Raw genomic sequence first — 19,392 nt, forward strand, 5'->3', positions numbered from 1 at the left:
ATATGACAATCCAAGGGTTCTGCTGTGATCAGCCCAATAGTTTGCAAAATCTATGCCCGCAATATTTTAGTTTTCATGTATTTAAGCCTACAATCTGGTATAATTTCACAGTATATCTGAATTCTCTGACAATAGGAACATGTTATGTTTTGCAAATGAAATTTTCTTGGCCCGTTACATCTGGATGTTATCTTAATATGAGAGGTATTATGAGCAAGCGGGCAGATAATTCAGGCAAATATAAGCCGTGCTTTGCTTTAGATTTTTTTACAAGTGATGCTCATGTGATTTGTACTGTGCTGCATGACACGTTAACAATATGTGTTGCTGGTATTGTATTTGAGGTTGTCTGGGACACCCAAACTTTGTATTTCTTTATCAAAGATAAGTCAATTATTCAATCATGTCAAAAAGTTCTTCACATCACTGTGTTGTACCTGTTTAACTGCATTCTGTTCTTTCTATTTTTGCCCTTCTTTTTGTTCATGAATTCTACAAAATATTTTGTTTTTGCATTAAATATGTATTAAGAACAAGTAGAGGTTAATTTTCAGTGACACTAACGCAGCCCCTCACTCTTTATTATATCAATATTCACATTGACTTTGAACTCTTGAGTCCTGTGTGGAAGTCTCTTAAAATGTGTTCACTCGTAAGGAAGCAATAGATATTAGACTTCATCCACTGTGTCCTTTAAAAGCAAAATGTAAGATGTTAACATCCTACAGACTAAGACTTTTAATAGGTTCTTTGTTTTCCATTTTGTCAGTGGCACGAAACTAAGTAACAGAGCCTGTTCACACCTATCAGTTTCTGAAAATGTGCTGAAATCAGAAATTATTCTAAAGATCTTAACATTGATGCGACTGAACAGTGTCTTTTTAGCTTCCTAGCTGTGGTCATTTAATTACAATGAATCAGGCAGCACAAAATCTCTGCCTCTGTGTCTTGTTACTGCAGGTAGAGAAGAGTTAGCAATGCACTGGGGCCTGTGTGAGATGGCAGTGGTCTATAATTGTGTGCGGTCCAGTATGGGCTGTGTGCATAGACTGAGTGAGTCATTAGTGAAGAAAACAAAATTGCTGATGAACCTTCCTCACATACCTTTATACTTTAGATCTGCTTATTAGAAATCCTATGAGGAGAATTTTGAAGCAATGTTGGAAAGATTATAATGAACATTATGCTGAACCTCCTTGGAAAAGAGCCTGTAAGTGTTTGTGATTGTGTAAACTGAAGGAAGGGATAGCTACTTCAAAAACCAGTTTAGAAAAGCAGATGAAATATTAGCTCATTGATAAAAATAATCTCTAAAGAAGAAAACAAGGAAACATGACGGATGTTTTTGGAATAAAATTGAAGCTGATGTACAGTATGTGGTAGCAGGCAGAGCATAATGTTCTTATTCAAATCATTTTATCACTGCTTCATTTCCTTTATGTGGCACCAGACTGAGGAAAAAACAAACCACACAAAATAACTCCAATTAGCTCTTTAGATCAGAGACGGTTTCTCGGAGGAATTGTATCTGTTTACCATCATTTTGTTCAATACACTTTTTTTAACCCCCAAAACTGTAGATTTTCTTTAATTAATATTTAATCGGTTAGGAAGGCATGTTTAAGTTTCACTTTTTAATGAGTAAAGGTGTTTAAACGCGGGGAAGGTCTCAGTCGAATTTCCGTCATTAAAGAATCTTCATTTATCCGTTTTCAGATATCAATACTTTTACCCCACACTTCATCCCTGTGCAGGATAAAATCAGTGCTTTAGTCATTAAAGCACTAAATGTCTATATTAAACAGGTGTCTTTCAAATGGTTTCAGTGGAATGCCAACCGTATACCAATGTTTCAGAACAGCAGAGGTGGTGCACATTAAGTAAAAAGCAAAATAAGCTAAATGATTCTAGTTGTGCAATGCAGGTACTGCATTGAAGGTGATTGGAAACATCATAACTTTGAACAGACTAGACTCTGAAATCTTAAACCTTGATTTACTGTAGCTGGTACTGCTCCCCTTTCTTCCATGCACTGATTATTATTTGAAAAGTATTTACTGTAATATTGCACCCGTTCCAAGCATTGGCTTTGCTTGTAGTTGATTTAGAATTGCTGTCCTTTGTGCATTCTCCATTAGCAGCTAGCTAACAATATCTGTAAGGGATGTTGTTGAAGCAGGGCAGGCTGTCAGTGGTTGGTTGCCCTAGAGCATGCCTGCTGTTGGAATTGGTCAGGTTGCTTGCACATGGATGCAATCGATCACACTCGGTATCCACGTGAAAACAAGCGTATGGGTCCTACTAAGTACTTCATCAATGTCTTTTCGGTCATAATAATTTATTTCAAAGGATACAAAAACATTTTTATTGAACTAGATGAAAGTAAACAGTCTCTGACATTTACTATACAGCGCTCCAACAGATGCAAGCTTTTCTGCATATTAGTCTTGTCAGACCATGTTATACTTCTTGATTACTTTGGAAGAGAGAAGAAAAAATGTCTCATCGCAAAACAGGTTCGAAAGATGCGTGCGATGCACATTTGGAAGGTGAACATTTTCAAATTGCTCAAAGATTGACATTTTGTCACAGTGTTCTATATTTTTCAAATACAGAGTAGTTTTATGAAGTACTCCAAATTTACTTCACGAGAATAAATTTGAAAAAAATAACATGTTTTCTTAACAAGAGAAGCAAGGTGGAGATGTTTATATGATAACTGCACTATCAAAGCAATGTACTTGGCTGAATGACAGTTTTAATGAAAGTTCAGAAGAAGTAGGCAAACAACATATTGCAGGTGTACACACAGTGCAGTTTCTAACAAACTGTTATTACGTGTTATGAAAAAGATGTGAGAAAATTAGTTGTCAGTATAAAATTTGACATAAATGTTTATTAATATTATATGCATTTTGACTACTGATAAGAATGTCAAATGGAAATTTAAACCATAGTTTCAATGACTTTGAAATGGCCCATAGTCCTTACATCTGTCATCTCAAGATATCTTCATACGTACAAATGAAAACAATCTCTCACAGTCTACGCTGTCAAAGATAAACTTCTCACAGCTATTACATTCATATCTGATGAATAACCTTGCCCCCAAAACATTATTTCACTTAATTTCAGAAAATGAAGCGTTGTACAGTAGCTACAGTACTAGACTAAGCTTTTGCAAATGCAATGTCTTCAAACATGGGCATGTGTGTGTTTAGTCGAGTCCGACTCTTCGTGACCTCATGGACTTTAGCATGCCAGACCTGTCTGTCAACAACTGCTTCTCTGAGCTCTTGCGAATTCATATTCATTACTTCAGGAATACTATCTATCCATCTTAACTTCTGCTGCCCCCTTCTTCTTTTCCCTTCGATCTTTCCCCAACATCAGAGTCTTCTCCAGTGAATCCCGTCTTCGCATTATATGGCCAAAGTATTTTGAGTTTTAGTTTTACTATCCGTCCTTCCAATGAACAATCTGTGTTGATTTCCTTGAGTATTAACCGATTTGGTCTTCGTGCAGTCCAAGGAACTCTCAATAATTTTCTCCAACACCACAGTTCAAAAGCATTGATTTTCTGACTCTCAGCCTCACTTATAGTCCAACTCTCACATCCATATATTACTACAGGGAAGACCATAGCTCTCACTATATGGATCTTTGTTGACAATGTAATATCTTGGCACTTTAATATCTTATCCAGATTTGCCATAGCTTTCCTCCCAAGAAGCAAGCGTCTTTTGATTTCATGGCTACAATCACCATCTGCTGAGATCCTTGAGCCCAAGATGGGCATAACCTGTGTTAAATTGGGTTGGTAGGCTTTAATTAAAGGCTTGAATTTGAGCACTGGTTTTGCAAAGAGCTTTCTTAGCTAAAATGCAAAGAAATCTAGTGTTCTCATTTGGGTTTTCGGAAAGTCGCCAACCTCTGTTAAATTGGGTAGAAAAGAATCTGTGACTTTTGTACCAAAATTTTACTCAGCTTTGTAAAATGTGATTTAATTGTACGTTTAAGAAATGAATTTAAGAGAGTTGAACACTGTGGAAAGTACAAAATATATTTACATTTTTCTAATAAATTTGAAGCAGAGTCAGCAGTTTAATCTCCTTTGTTTATATCATTTAGTATTTTTTATTATTTATATTTAAATTTTTTGTACAGTTGTTGGAGCTTTTGTCCAAAATGAATTGCAGGAAAAAAATTATATTGTTGGGTTTGCTAGAGAAATCTGTGTAAAATAACTTACTCAAGGGTACAGCATCACTGTAACGTGGGGTTTGAGCCCCAAACACTCTGTCAAGAGTTTTTTTTATTCATGCAGGTTCAGCAGTAGCAGAATACAAGCTCGGTTTTTAATAGGTTTCATTAAGTCATGGAAGACATTTTCCTGTGTTGTTATTATTTTAGCTTAATTAATTCATGCTTTCTGTTTTAATGACTAAATCATTTTTGTTCCAGGTGCACTGACATTTTGCTGAAAAGATATGCAATCGGTAACTTCTTCATTCTGATTAATATTTGTCATCAACAGGGAGTCTACTGTGAAAGTTACAGGCTAATAGTCTCATAGGACATAACTATCATAATCTCGTCTTGCACATAAACTACTGTTATTGTTACTGTACAGCAGTAGCATGAAGACCAGCTCTGTCACACCAGAATGAGCCCACAGAAGGCGCTAGACTCTCCTGGCCAGATCTTCATATTTTGGCCATCCTGAAGAGGTGTTGGGACTTGTGGTCTCCCAGATCTTGGGAGGTGGGCTGTTTGTAGCTAGCAATTATGGCAGGTTAGAAATTGCTGGCTGTGAATATCGCAGATCGAAAATGACAGTGCTCTCAGCCTGTAACATACTGGTGGCATAAAGGCAATGTTGTCTGAGGATTAGAGCATATCCATTCCATTCTGTGTTTTTCTTTCTTGATTTACATCAGACTTGACATTCGCCAGGCTCAATCACCTCATCACCTGTAACCAATCAAATTTCATTAATCACTGAGGTGATTTAGTGCTACAGTCAAGGTCACCTGAGTCGATCGTGGACAGTAGTGAATGATCAATTGATTTAATGTCTTTGGTGTAATTTTGATTTGTTTCCAAAACTTCAATAGTATTCTAACAATATTTTATTCTTTATAAAAACATACAAGAAATCCATACAGTACATAGATCGGATATGTTTCTGTTGATGTGTATATATACTGTAGAAATGCAAGTATAATTTGAAATGAAATGAGTACAAAGTGTTCCTTGCATCACAGAATTTGTCATTTTGCAATGAGGGTTGTAGAAGAAAATAATGACACAGAAGAGAGAAGTAGGTGAATTAAATGAAAATGACTCAAAATACAGTTTTGCAGAGACGTACTGTATAAATACTGTTTTTATTGTTTTCTTTTTATTTGGAATTGACAAATAAGTTTAACATAGTTTATTTACTCAACTTAGGACCTCTGCATGTTATCTTCTGAATACTGTTAGAATCCGTAATTATCTCATATCCTGTGAGTTTCATAGTGCCTTGCAGGTGAGTTTGCATTGATTGGAGGAACAGAGTATTACTCTCTGATGTCATTGCAGGTGGTCAGTTGCCAAGCAGATCTCGCTAGTCTTTTTATCTAAAAAAAGCTTAGGAATCCCTGTATGACTGAAGACTGAAGTCCACCCAACCACACCAGTATTTGGGAGTCCTATTCAGTCAGTTTATGCACAGGACAAAATCAGGGTACCAGGGCTCAACCTTTTTTCTGTGCAAACGTCTCTAGTGATTTCTAGATTTCTAGAGCTGCTATGGTACACTTCTATTGAAATGTTCTCAGAAAGTAATCACTTTCGAATTCATTCTGAGATAATTGCCAGTAATTTGACGATGACAATAATAGCTTTTAAAATGCAATTAAATGTTGACATGGATGGCAGAAATTAATTACAGTATGGTACTAATGCCTGTGATGTGAGGAAATAATACATTCGCAACTAAAAGTGACTTCTGGGCATAGGAGAAAATGCACTCATTAACCATTTGTTAGTTAAAAGAAGTCAGGAACTATAGAGATGAACAAGTTCCAAAAATATACCTTTTAAATTAAATGGCGTAGACTACATCATAAGTGATAAAATTTGCCGCACATATATAGTAATGTCTCTGGAAGATTGTGGAAGTTGTTTTTGGAAGCACCAAGACTGTAAAAATGTATTGGCTTTAGATAAAAGTGAGTTTTAATTATAATTTCTAAATGTAATTCTGTGTAGAGGAGGATACCACAGCCATTATAAAGACATCGCATTTCTGCTGTTTCTTTGCTTCAGTTGCTGCTTTTACTTTGTGTTTGGCCATAAAAATGGGTAGAATTTGTGTTATGTTTTACTCTTATCCAAGATCTGCTCCAGTGTTTTTTTTTTCTGGCAGCATATAATATTTGGTACATTATTTTAAAACTTTAATTAAAAAAACTTGTGACCTGATTTTTCCCATCATTAATTATTAGTCCTGGGCTTAAAAAGTAAGGATGTTGTGAGAATGAATTTGGGTAACTTAAAAACTACAGATGGAAGATCTGAAGAACTCTAAAGATCCGTTTTGTGAAAGAGGAGGACACAAATATTTTCAAACCTGAGTGCCAACTTTCTATATTTGCACCTGGGTCTTTACATCTTAACTGAATCAAATATCTATAAACTCAAATGTATTTGCACATGCAAAACATGAGATGAACTATAAAGAACATTTTACAGATGTGGACTTGTGATAGGGACTACAGAGGGTGGAATGGTGGCACAGTGGTTAGTATTGATGCCTCACAGTGCTGGGGCCCTGGGTTCAGTTCCAGACCTGGGGTGCTGTCTGTGTGGAGTTTGCATGTTCTCCCCAGGTTTGCTTCCTCTGGGTGCTACAGTCTTCTCCCTCATACTGGTTTGTTAATTGGCTCCGATGTAAGTGTGTGTGTTTATGTCTGTGTGCCCTGAGATGGACTGCTATCCAGGGTATGTCCCGCCTCACTCCTATCGCATACCAGGATAGGCTCTGGCTATCCCCACGAACCTGAATTGGATAAAGCAGTTAGAAAATGATGGATGGATGGACTTTTACATATAGGGTCTCCCACGTGACTCAGTTGGTGAAGGTGTTTTCCCAAGTGTAGGATTATCCCTGTGATCGTGAGTTTGATCCTGGATTAGGTGTGTTGTCTCTGCTTTTGGTTTTCCAAGTGCTGGTTCACTATATAGCTCTGCCCAAGAGCAAGTTGGGATCAGTCCAGATTCTCCCAGCTCTAAGCGACATGGTGACCTCTGTTGGCCTCCCACTCGATGAGGGATGCACTTCTCCAGTGCTGAGTCTCTGGTATGGGGTTGTGCAGCCTGTGATAACATAAGCTCTCCATGAGACACACAGACAGTGAGAGAAGCTTGGGGTCAGAGCGCAGGGTCAGTCATTGTACAGCACCCCTGGAGCAGCTGGGGTTAAGGGCCTTGCTCAAGGGCCCAACAGAGTAGGATTCCTCTGCCGGCCGCGGGATTTAAACCGGCAACCTTCCAGCTACAGGCGCAGATCCTTAGCCACAATGCTGCCGCTCCGCCCATGTGATGTCTTAAAAGACGATGGTCTCAGAGGTGGGTGGGCTGTAGGCATCTGCCTACTTCCTCATTCTTCCCAGTGTGTGGTTGTGGGAACCACTGCTACAAGAGGAAATGTGCAACATCCTCAAGAGGCTGTGCTACATCTGGTGGCTATAAATCCTTGCTGATTCTAAATTTAAAATACATCAAAAGAATTTTACGTTTAAATAATAGCATAGTATTAAAAGTGCTTAATGAGAAATGTTGTTAGGTATTCTATCAACACGATTATTCAAATAAATATTGATAATGGATATAACCATCTGTATTTTAAAAACTTCTGAAAAGCTGATCATATTCTAGGCCCAAGAGATACATGTTGCTTTGCAAAATATCAACAGGAACAATAGTGTGTGAGCTCATTTTTGTTTGTATATAAACAGATGACGTTAGACATAGCAATGGTGCCTGTGATGCTTTTTTTTTAGAATGCTTCCTTCCTAATAATAGTCTATAATTATATCATCATTTGGTGTGAGTGTACAATGAGAAGAATTTCAATGAAGCCGTTGTAACTGAGGGGGAACCGGAGTCTAACATGCTGAAAATTCCCTTACAACAAAAATCTAGATTCGCAACCATGTCTTTGGAAAAAAAGAAATGCACTGCTGTTCTATAGCCTCAGCTCTTGGATCTGAATCCTTCTGGTCAAATTTGTAGAAGAAAGAAGGAACAAAACCACAGTCTCGCTGTGTGTAGAAGGTCAGTGCCTGTCTCCCTAGCAACGCTTTAAAGAGGAACATTCTTCTTACAATAACAACATCATCAAATATTCAGGCCCTCTGCTCTGAAGGACTTGAAGAGTGTCGGGGCTGGCATCGATACCTGCTGGGGGACTCTCTCTTACAGCGACATGAATTTGAAATGTGACAGGCTTTGACTCCAGTCTTGCTGCAAGAGAGTGCATTACAGGGGTGAGGCAGCGCAGTGGTACTGTACCATACGAGCGATCTATCAGCAGTGTGCAATGGCATTGCAATGGCGATTATGTAACCACGATTAAAAGAAGTCACTGACTCCGCTGAAGAGACTATTAAATTTGATTGTTCTCTGTAGGCATTGCGTTGGATGGAAAAGGGGAAAAAAAAACATCAGTGCTAATTTTATTAATACCCTTCATTGCCAAACTGCACATAATCTGCTTTTCAAAATATTATACTCAGCAGCGTGGCAAGTAGGAAGCGTATATTCTATTAAAAAGGATGACAAAATGTAAACTGTAATCTTGGGGTGTATAGTAATTCCATTGGTTTTTGTCTTACCTGAACTGAAACACAGCAGCCTATGAAGTGTAACAGTCTGGTTGTCTGTTCAAATCCAGGCTTTAGTCAAACTCAGCAGAGTTACACATACTGTAATTGTTAAGCCAGAAGTCCTGCTGAGCCTGTGTGAAGAGGTGGTCAGAGGGTCTTTGGGTGACTCTGCAAGCAGGTCAGGTGCTTCAGAAGTGGTGCTGTTCACTGTAGAGCTGACATGACCAGCTCGCTGACTTTGTCCCTGACTATTCATGTGACGAACGAGCCAAAGCAATGCTGGGGCTTGCTTCAGAGCCCACATGGGAGCTCTCCTCTACTCTCAATGGCTGGTGTGTGGGTTAGGAGGAGTGGGCTGGGATGAGCAATTAGTTGTCCCAGAATTGTGTGTATAAACAAGTTGAAACACCTGGCAGTTTTAGAAAGTGGAGGTCGAATTCCTTTTTAAATTGCTACTTGTGAAATCTTTCATAAAATTGGGGTTTCATAAATTCTGTAAAGCAGGAGAGTGCATGGTTTAACATGTTTGATTTCAGAAGTGATTTACACACCTGCTGAAGACGGAGGAATTAGATTTAATTAAAAGCAAAAATGGTGTTTGGCACCCATTGGATTTAAAGCTCCTGGAGCCAGAGTGTGAAATAATAAAGCAGGGCTCCTTGTTTTGTAACATTAATTATAATTCCCGTCCTCCTTCATGTTATATTTACGGTGTTGGAAGAAATATGTTCCTCTTTGTTAGCTTTGGCCAAATATAAATGAAACATTTACTTTTCCGAAAACCTACATCCTTTTCTTCAGACATTGAAAAATATTTGAATCATTAAGTGTAATATGCTGCAGTATTTCCAGATAAATATCTGCCCTGAACAAAATGACTGCTAGATAATTAATATTATGTACTGTATATGTTTCTATAATTGTTGATGGGGAAATGCTTTAGCATTGCTTCTAGTTTTTCCTATGTAAAATTGGTAGAATAAGTCCCCCATGGACAGCATTTATAAACTTCTGGGTATGCTAGGTACTGTGTGTAGCATTGTTCACAGTCACTTGCCATTATCAGAACAGTGCATTGGTCCTTGACGTGATCTACTCAAGGTAAAAAAAAGTTAAAGTTAATCTCGGTAAAAGCCTCTTTAACCTTATGTCTCCTAGGGAGCCAGTTTTGAGAATCTTATTACTGGCGTGCAGTGGTACTATGGCAGATATTTTCATTGACATGGTCTGCTGCAGTTCATTCGGGCCTTCACTAGCGTTTTGCTGTCAGCACCGCCTTCCTCGTTCCAAAGCCCCAGAACATGTTTGTTTTTTAAAAGGTCAAGAGCATCCCTCTTGCTCATCGGTATCGCCGTTCCTACAGCTCCCTCTTCTCCCCCGTTTTCAAGCAGATGGCTTTCACTCGCTTGCTTGTGGCAGTTTATTTCAGTGTGCAAGCTGAGCTGACCCCTCGTATGGCCACAGGGTGTAAAGTACCAGCTGCCAAGCTTTCAACTAAACCCTTCAAGTATCACTTGAGACTTGGCTGCAGGGAATGACTGGGAAAGATTATCCAATTCTCAAAGGAGGATGTGGGGAACCTTATTTTGTTCAGGTGAAGTGCTTAGAAGCTTAATACTCTTGACCAGAAAGCTCGAGTCCAAGTCTCTTTTTTGGGCAGTACAATGCAGTCCCAAGCTTCTGTTTTTATTTCTTAGCAAAGGGAAAACCATATCTGCCGTATTTCAAGTATAACATCCAGTAAACAATAAATAAATAACTCTTACACGCTTTTCTGGACACTCCACTCAAAGCGCTTTAATATTACTTTATTAACCCTTTACAATTTCTTGCATTAGGAATGATCTTTTCGCATACACCAGCTTGCTCTCCATGAGACACACAGACAGGGAGAGAGCCTGGGGTCAGAGCGCAGGGTCTGCCATTGTACGGCGCCCCTGGAGCAGTTGGGGTTAAGGACCTTGCTCAGGAGCCCAACGGAGTAGGATTCCTCTGCCGGCTGCGGGATTTGAACCGGCAACCTTCCAGTCACAGGCGCAGATCCTTAGCCACAGAGCCACTGCTCCGCCCCAAGGAGCGGTGTGGGGTCACCCCTCCACCACCACCACCAATGTGTAGCCCCCACTTGGATGATGAGTCTTTTACAATAAGTCTAATATAATAAAAACATACTATATAAAGACAAACTAGAAACTCCTCCATTTGAAAAAACAGTTACCTAACATCTGTGATGGGCTGGTATCCCATCCAGGGCATATCCTGCCTTGTTCGGTGTGTTAGGCTCCCTGAATTGGATAAAGCAGTTAGAAAATTGATAGATGTTACCCAAAATATAAACATTAAATGCTCTCTAGAATGAATCGAATCAGTTGAAAGCGTACTGTAGGTTCTTTTCAGTTTCTGTTCTGAAAATCTACTGTAGGAATCAAACACGTTCTGTATATTTTAAAGAACTAAGGCCCTTCGATTTATCAAATGGTTATGTGTCCAGACAAGAATTCGTTAACAGTAAACAAAAACTCATCGCTGGAGTAGACGGTATATTTTAGGAACAAGTTTTAATCGGTTGTTAGAGAACGAAGGTTTAATCAATTGGACATGTGAAATAAAATTACTGTTGAAATGGTTTTAGAAATGCTTGAAGCCTCAGGAAAAAAACTAAACATATTTAAAAGGATTAAACAAATTAGTAAAACATAACTTGGAGAAAGAGACATTTCAAATAGTTTTAATTGTGTTCTTAGTCAGAACTATGAATGCTCGAACTGAAGACTTTTACAGAAGGCAGAAAGTAAATGTCAGCAAGAACTGCAAAGTGCAAAACCCCAAACAAATCAGAAAGTACAGACTTGTCTGTAAGCTTTTCTTTCATGTAGTAGAAGGAAACATACGGTAGATGGTACCATGAAGACCGAGGAATTTTCAAAACAAATCGGGGATAATGTCATAGAATGGCATAGATCAGGGATAGGGTATAATAAAAACACTGAAACACTTCAAAAACACTGAACATCCCATTGAGCACGGTGAATCTGACTGTTAAGAAGTTGGTTTGCAGGTTTTGTTAACTTGTACCTTTTTTCACTTATAAGCGCTGAACTTTTGATTGAGAAGTACTCTTCAAAGTGTATAGTTGTTTGTATTTTTGGACTGTACCACGTTAAGATCTCAATTCCCTCATGTTTTTCTCACCTCTGTTTTCCTCAGTGCGTCTTGATTGTTTGAAAACATTCGATCAATAAGAGCATTCCCTTTAGTATTTTGTTCTGACAAACTGAGTAAGGAAGCAATCGTTTAGCAGTGTCTACCATCTTGATTTCAGCTTCTGACATTCCTGGCAGTTTTTCCTGGTTTGAAAACTTTGTTTTCCCTTTACATATGTCCCTGATTTCATTACATAAGACTGAATTATTAATTAGTATCTGAATCTGATGATCTGTTGCATACTCCTGCTTTTTATAGGTCTGGCCCATATAGACTGAAACCCCTAATTCATAAAAGTTATGTTTCCATGCTTGAATGTTGCTGTTTTTGATATCTAATGCAACATCTTTCCTTCCTCTTCAGAATGCTAAATTTCCACTAATGCTATATATTCATCACCACCACTCATTTGGCATGGTTCAGTGATTTCCAATTACATTGTAATCACCTGCTCATGCAGTAGCTTCTATTTATTGTTTTTTGTTCCTAAGTGTTTAATCACCCATTCTCTCTTTCCACCTATTGTGATGTTCTCTTACTGAGGTCTTGTTTGGCCATTAAAGATTCCACTCTGAAATTGTACAGTACTCTCCCTAAAGTTTCCCCCTAATTCGGTTAATGAGGCAATTTCTCATTTCTTCACTTCATCTACTGTGTAGTGGTGCATGATGGTGGCTGGTGTTCTTTTGTGGTGGGTGAAGTGGGTTTCCACATATATTTGAATACTTTGGGACTATATAAATGCGTGGAGTTTTTTTTTCGGACTCTTAACTTCACTTCCCAATGCCTGGGTCTCCTCTATGCTTGACTCGACCAGAACTAAGCTGCATTCAAAAGAAACAGGAGATCTAAATTGTCCTATGCCTCCGATGTTCTTATATTCAGTTTATCATGCTTCTACAAGCAATCCTTGTAAGCTCTTCTCCACTTTTTCAATCCCCCTGCTCCTCTTCTCCCTTCCACTTTCTCATCTTGTCACTTGTCTCCTTTCTGCTCCAGAAAATCTCCAGGTCATAAGTTGTTCAGCACTTCATCTCCTACTTTGCCAATTATCTTCCCTCTCCAACTCAGACATTTCCTCCTTGCTCCAGGGCTACAAACATACCAGTTCTCCTGGAGAGACTCGGCTCTGTTTCTTCCTCCTTCTCCAGTGGTGTCCCCCAAGGTCTGTCCTGGGTCCCCTACTGTGCTTTTTCTACATCCACTGCCTGGGTTCTCTCATCTCCTCCCACTGCTCTGTGAATCATTTTTATGTTAATGATGCTCAAATACCTCTTTTCCTCCAGCTGATATTGTTTCATCCCATATATCTGCCTGTCTCTCAGCCCTTTAAGCTGAGTCTCTAAGATTCCTGAGATTCTTTCCCTACCCCACTCCCCACTGGGGATACATCTTTTTCTCTTAACACCACAAAATCACCTCATTTACCTTCTTTTTCTGCCCAAGGACTTTTATATCATCCTTGACCTCCTTCGTCTCCTATTCCTCAGTAACACATTCCTACTGCTTCTGGATCAGTATTGTATATGTCATGTTCTGGATCAGTATATGTTGGCATTGATTATGCTAATAATACATTCTGAAGAAGAGATCTGAATTGTTGCAGTAAGGTGTCTTTTATAATAATTTGTGCGTTTGCCTGCAACTTGTTTTCATTGTGGTGTATTCTAATCTGAATTTCCCATCCTTTCCCATCTATCCAAATAGAACTGGTTTCTATTTATGAGAAAAAAAACATTTGTGCTGTGGCAGTGATCCAGAGTGACTGAATTTCATGCTCCTTGGAGTAGCTGTACTGTAATTGCAGCCTCTGTTTATGTTGTCAGTGTCCTGGCTCTCCTGTTTTGATGTAACAAGTTAAATCAAGCGACAGATGCACAAGTGTCAGCCCGTTATCCACTTGTCAGGGCTGTGTGTGTTGTTTTTGTTTTTGGGAGATGCACTTTTTGCTGCAAGAAGTTGTATCCCAGAACAGAGATGTACCACTTTCCCATTGGATAATTGTCACCTCCTGGGCTTTTAAGTGACTGGAGCAGAATTAAATAACTTTGAGGGAAAAAGAATATCAGACCTTTTCTTACATTGAAACTATGTAATAAGAAGGCAAGGCCAGTCAGAAAAACAACAACAACAACAACAACAAAAAAAACTTGATTAATATTAAAGTTAGATTTTTCTAAAGCATAGTTATTTAGGACACTTCGTATCTTGTTTATCATTCTACAAAGCTGACGGGGCTGTGTTTCATTATTAATGTTTTCCAAAAACTCAAAAGACTAGAACATCCCAACTGTGATGTTGAGAAGACATCAAAATATTATATAAGCATTCACATTTTATGGTTTCTGTCATCTGTAGTTTTTTTTTCGGTCTTAGGGGAGTTTTCAAATGCCTATTCGTAACTTCACAGTACGTTCTGTTTGTAGACTCACTCATAGAACTTCTTCAAGACAGTTTCTTTTATAGTGCCTTTTAAGGAAAGCAGTCAGCATTGTGTTGTAAACCTGTCTTTAGCGCAAGTCATAGAAATAAAAAAGAACCATACTGTACCTTTACCAGCTGTGACAGAGATAAGGAAGGACACTGGTTGGTACTCTGGGTTTTTACCTTTTAAAGGAATCGCAAAGGATCAGGCGAAGAGCACATTGTGACATTTCACATAAAAATGGTGTGGGAATATGTTATTTTATGTGCACAACTATCATTCTCTTTTATGACAGCAGCAAGTTTCCATCTTACACTGGGAAGCAAACTGTATATTTTCTGTTGCAAATATACCAGACTGTTTCATCCTCCTGTCATCTTCTCTTCAGGAAACAGCAGTCTAAAGCAATAGTATTTTGTTGAACTTTAATGCTGTGCTGCATGTTTTTTTTTACATCAATTCAGTAAAAAATCTATAGCCCTTTTTTTAGGACCAGTTAGCGACTTGATAAACAGAACATTAATGTGAGATCAGGATGACAGATGAAGCACATTTTCACTTTGTTGTTCTGCTTACTCCCGGAAGCCAGTTATGTTTGGTAAACTTCTAAGGATTAGTGGAAGCTGTATCTAGTTTGGTAAAACAACCTTCTCACCAGGCTGAAATGCAGATGTAAGAATACTTTAGATTGAAGTAATTCTGAAGTTTTCAGTGTGGGGGGGAAGGATTGTCCTGTTTCGTCTGTCAGTTTGAGGCAGTGATTCTAATGTAGAACTGTTTGGTCCTCTGTTATAAAATAATTGCTATGGGCTTTGAATGTGCTATACAGGCAAAATCCACTGTCCATGGTGTGTGAGTTTACTGAACTCCAGAAATCACTGGTTTGAATCTGGGCTCTTCTATCAGTTGACTGTCACTGGGATTTCCAAGTAGTGATCCATAATTGGAGGTTGGAAGTGGAGCCAATGGGGTTTTCCTAGACTTCATGAACAAATGCTACCTTGTGCCTTGTGGTGTTTTTTGTTTTTCAGTGAGGCCAACATCTGTTCTCTGTGCACAATGAGTGCTGTTGGTGTGGTTGTAGTCAATGCGATCAGAAAGTATGTGAATGACCTCTGTGCTCTTATTAGCACTATGAAAAGTGAGGTGATTTGAAAAATCCAAATGTTTGTAGGATTTAATAAAGGAAACCAATGACCACTTTAAAACATTAAAACCGTTGGCCTATAATTGAAATATAATTGAAAATGGAATGATGTAGTTTTCTAATATTGAGTCTTTTTTTCCCTAGTACATTTTAACCATTTGAGAACTCCATACATGTTTATAGTTTATCATACTGTAGCTATGGCATTTCTGTGTAACAGTTATTTACCTCTGGCTAATTTGGAATAATGTGTTTGGATTATTACTTCCTTTGTAGAATTAGGTCACTTCAGTTGAAGCCTATATGTGAAGAAATCATTAGACACACCACATAATGGGTTTTTAATGATCTTGTTTTGGCACTGCACCTGACAGAGAACTACAAATCGTTAATACATACTGGTGATAAATGTAACATAAAATAGACATGCTACAATTATTAGACCTTATTTTTTAAATGTATGCACTGCGTCCTACCTCATTTTTTAAAAAGTGAATTCCCACATTACTCTGATTTCCCAGAAAACATCAGAGCACAAGAATGACATTTTTACACAAATGAAAGGGTTTTGTTTGTTTTATTTATGTTGTATTTGGGTTTATCTACTGAACACAACAAAAACTGCTTGCTGGTTAAATCATATACTAAAACCATATACAGTACTATAGATGAGGCAATGTTATACTTCTGCTGAAAATTGCTTTCAATATTTCATTTGCAATACATATTTGAAAGCGATTTGTCACTTGGCTAAATATGTTCTTTCTACGTTTTTATGTATTTGGTTCCAGTATGGTTTGTTTGGTACTTTAATTTAATTCTGAGATTTTAGTAAAGAGTAGTGTTATGACTGACCAACCCTGCTTGCACATTATTGTCTTAAACACGAAAGAGAGTGGGCACAGGAGATATGTTTCTGACCGTGACACAAGACAGCCACAGAAACACTGTCAGATGAAAATGTCACAAGCCTCTCATGCACTAAAAATTTTGTGAAGCTGTGGTAGACAGTTTGACCTTGTTCCATTTCCTTTAGTCAGGAATCCGAGTGGTGAACTTTGTATTAGTCTCCAAAAGCCATGAAGTGAAGTTTAATCAGAGTTGGGATTTGCACGTGTTAATTTAAATGCCTTGAAATTCTCTTTTTCACTCTTACAGCCAGCTGTTTTGATCTAATGTTTTCTAATTAAAATAGAAAAGCATTTGGATATTGAGAACCGTTAAGTTCTCAGTGTATAAACAGTAAGTATATTAAGTTGGAAGAACGTGCAGCTTTAATGAAGATTTGTTTGTGTGTTTGTGTGTACCTGACCTGTGACAAGGAAGGTTTCGGTAACATTTGTTTGTGTTAGGGTTGTTACCGAAATCTGAATCGGTTTGTATTTCCGTTAAACATAATAAAATTTCACTGTGCTTCAGAGGGAACAGTGAAACATGAACCAGAGAAAACAATCTGGGAACTATGTGGCAGTGCTCTTAAAACTGAGAACATGAGCCTCTTGTTTACCCAAAGGGTGGTAGGAGTATGGAACAAGCTACCCAGCCAGTTTGTTGGGCTCCTTCAAGAAACCCATCATCGGTAGTTCTGACAGGATTCCAAGTGATGTCGTGGCTGTTTCAGTGATGCACAGTGTCAAAGAGGTACAAAACGAAAACATCTTTCTGCTTTTTGTGTTTGCTTGGACAATGTTTTGTGGGCTGGATGATCACTGTTTATCGTTTCCCTGTAACTTCCAGTGGTTAAAATGAGCTATTGATCCACTGTTCAAGCTTGCATTCCTTTGGGTGATTATCGGAGGAAAGTCATATTTGGGCTATTGATTTCTTTGTTAAATATATCTGTCTCCATGACCCTCACCAGGACATGTGGAATGAAAATGGCTGGAAATACGTCTTATACCACTTCTGATTGAAAATGTACAGCATGAGGTTATTTCTCTGTAAACAGTGTTACTCCACTTTCATAGACTTTTGGCTCCTGTGGTCTGAGCCAGACTCCTCCCAGCCACAGCTGCTTGATCAGTCCCAAATTACCTAGATGTAGTCGCAGATAAAGCCTGGTTTATCACAGCTCACTTCACCGACTAAGACAAGGTTTTTAGTGCTGTAGGCAGAGTATCGTAAGACAGAATGGATAACGGTCCTACACCTAAGCACCTCCCTAACAGCCTTTAAACCTGCGAAAGATGACTTTGCGTTTCTTCTTGCAGGGCACAGCTGGGTGCCGACACTGTGTCAGCATTCAGGATTCTCCTACTACATTTCCATACATAATAATAATAATACATTGTGAAAGACTGTGATTGTGGTAGATCAAGTTTGTGATGAAGCTGAATTGTTGCCAGTCATGTGTATCAGTTTTACATATTTGTAATGAATACTTTTTTAACAACCTTTCATATACTTCAGTATTTTTGTTCATGATATAAGAACATAAGAAAGGTCTGCAAATGAGGAAAAACAGGTGGGACATTCAGTCCATCTTGCTCATTTGGTTGTTTAGGAGCTAAGTGAATCAAAAACTTGCCTTTCCTGTCCCTTTTTTTAAAGGTTCCCAGAGTTTGGCCTTCAACCATCAGGCTGTGAAGTCTGTTCCTGATTCCCACTGCTCTTTGAGTAGTATTTCTTATTCTCAGTCCAGAATTAACTCCCCTTGGGATTACAGTTGTGACCCGGTGTCCTTCTTTCACTACTGCGTGTGAAGCAGTCCCTTGTTTGAACCTATCTATACGCTTTAGGATTTTGTACACTTGGATCAAATCTCCTCTGTTGTAGGCTGAACCTGAAACAAGCGATGTTTTAATCGTTTAAACCTGGGTTCATTCCATTTTAAACCACTGAACCGTTTATTTTGTGCAGTTTAAACTTGAACCTCCAAAGCGTTATGTTATATTGTAACTGTGATGACAGACTTCTATATTTCTTCCTTCTGATTTCTGGCACTCTTATATAAGCATCATTACCTCCCAGCTGTGACGCTTCACCTGAGATCAGGCACCCTGTAGTTAAAAGAGCTCATTACGCTGAGGTCCTGCCATCCTGTTGAGCAATTAGGCAAGGTGATGATTCAGGCAGAGACCACAAGTTTTGACACATTAGCATATATAGAGAAGATGTGAAAGTTTGCCTTCGGTACTCTCGGAACTAGTCACAACAGTTTTATCCACTAGTACCTTATCTGATTTGGTGGCTACCGTATCTGCTCCTTGAAATGCACAGGAGATGAAATGAGTCCCAGTAGGCTGAAGCAGTTCAGGCATTCATTTGAAGGTTGAACACTACATTAGTTTGAGCAATGCAGTCGAGACAATACTAGGCTGAGTCTCATCCAACTGTGACCAGGATTCCCCTCTGAGGCTGTGGGAGTTTTGAGTCTGTCAGGGTATTCTCGGCTGCCTCTCAGTAGTGACTTACAAAGCTTGCCAGACACCTGAAGGGTTGCGGGGCTGTGTTTGAGAGGACCATCCGTTCGATGATAATCTCCTGTAGCAATTCTGGGCCCACAATTCTGAAGAAGGATAATGGTGCAAGGGCACATTCACGACGGACTGGCTCCGATTGATAACTGGCTATTCCGGTTTTCATAACTGGTATGTAAAGAAAAATAACTGGAATAGTGCGAGAAGTGTTCAAAAAGAAAAGCAGGGGACCCATTGAAATATATGCATTATACGCTATATTTTGGCATACTTAGTGACAGAGTTTTCAATTATAGATATTATCTTTTGATCTAGTAGTAC

Source organism: Atractosteus spatula, chromosome 13 (assembly GCF_055471065.1).
Source record: "Atractosteus spatula isolate fAtrSpa1 chromosome 13, fAtrSpa1.hap1, whole genome shotgun sequence".
Taxonomy (NCBI): Eukaryota; Metazoa; Chordata; class Actinopteri; order Semionotiformes; family Lepisosteidae; genus Atractosteus; species Atractosteus spatula.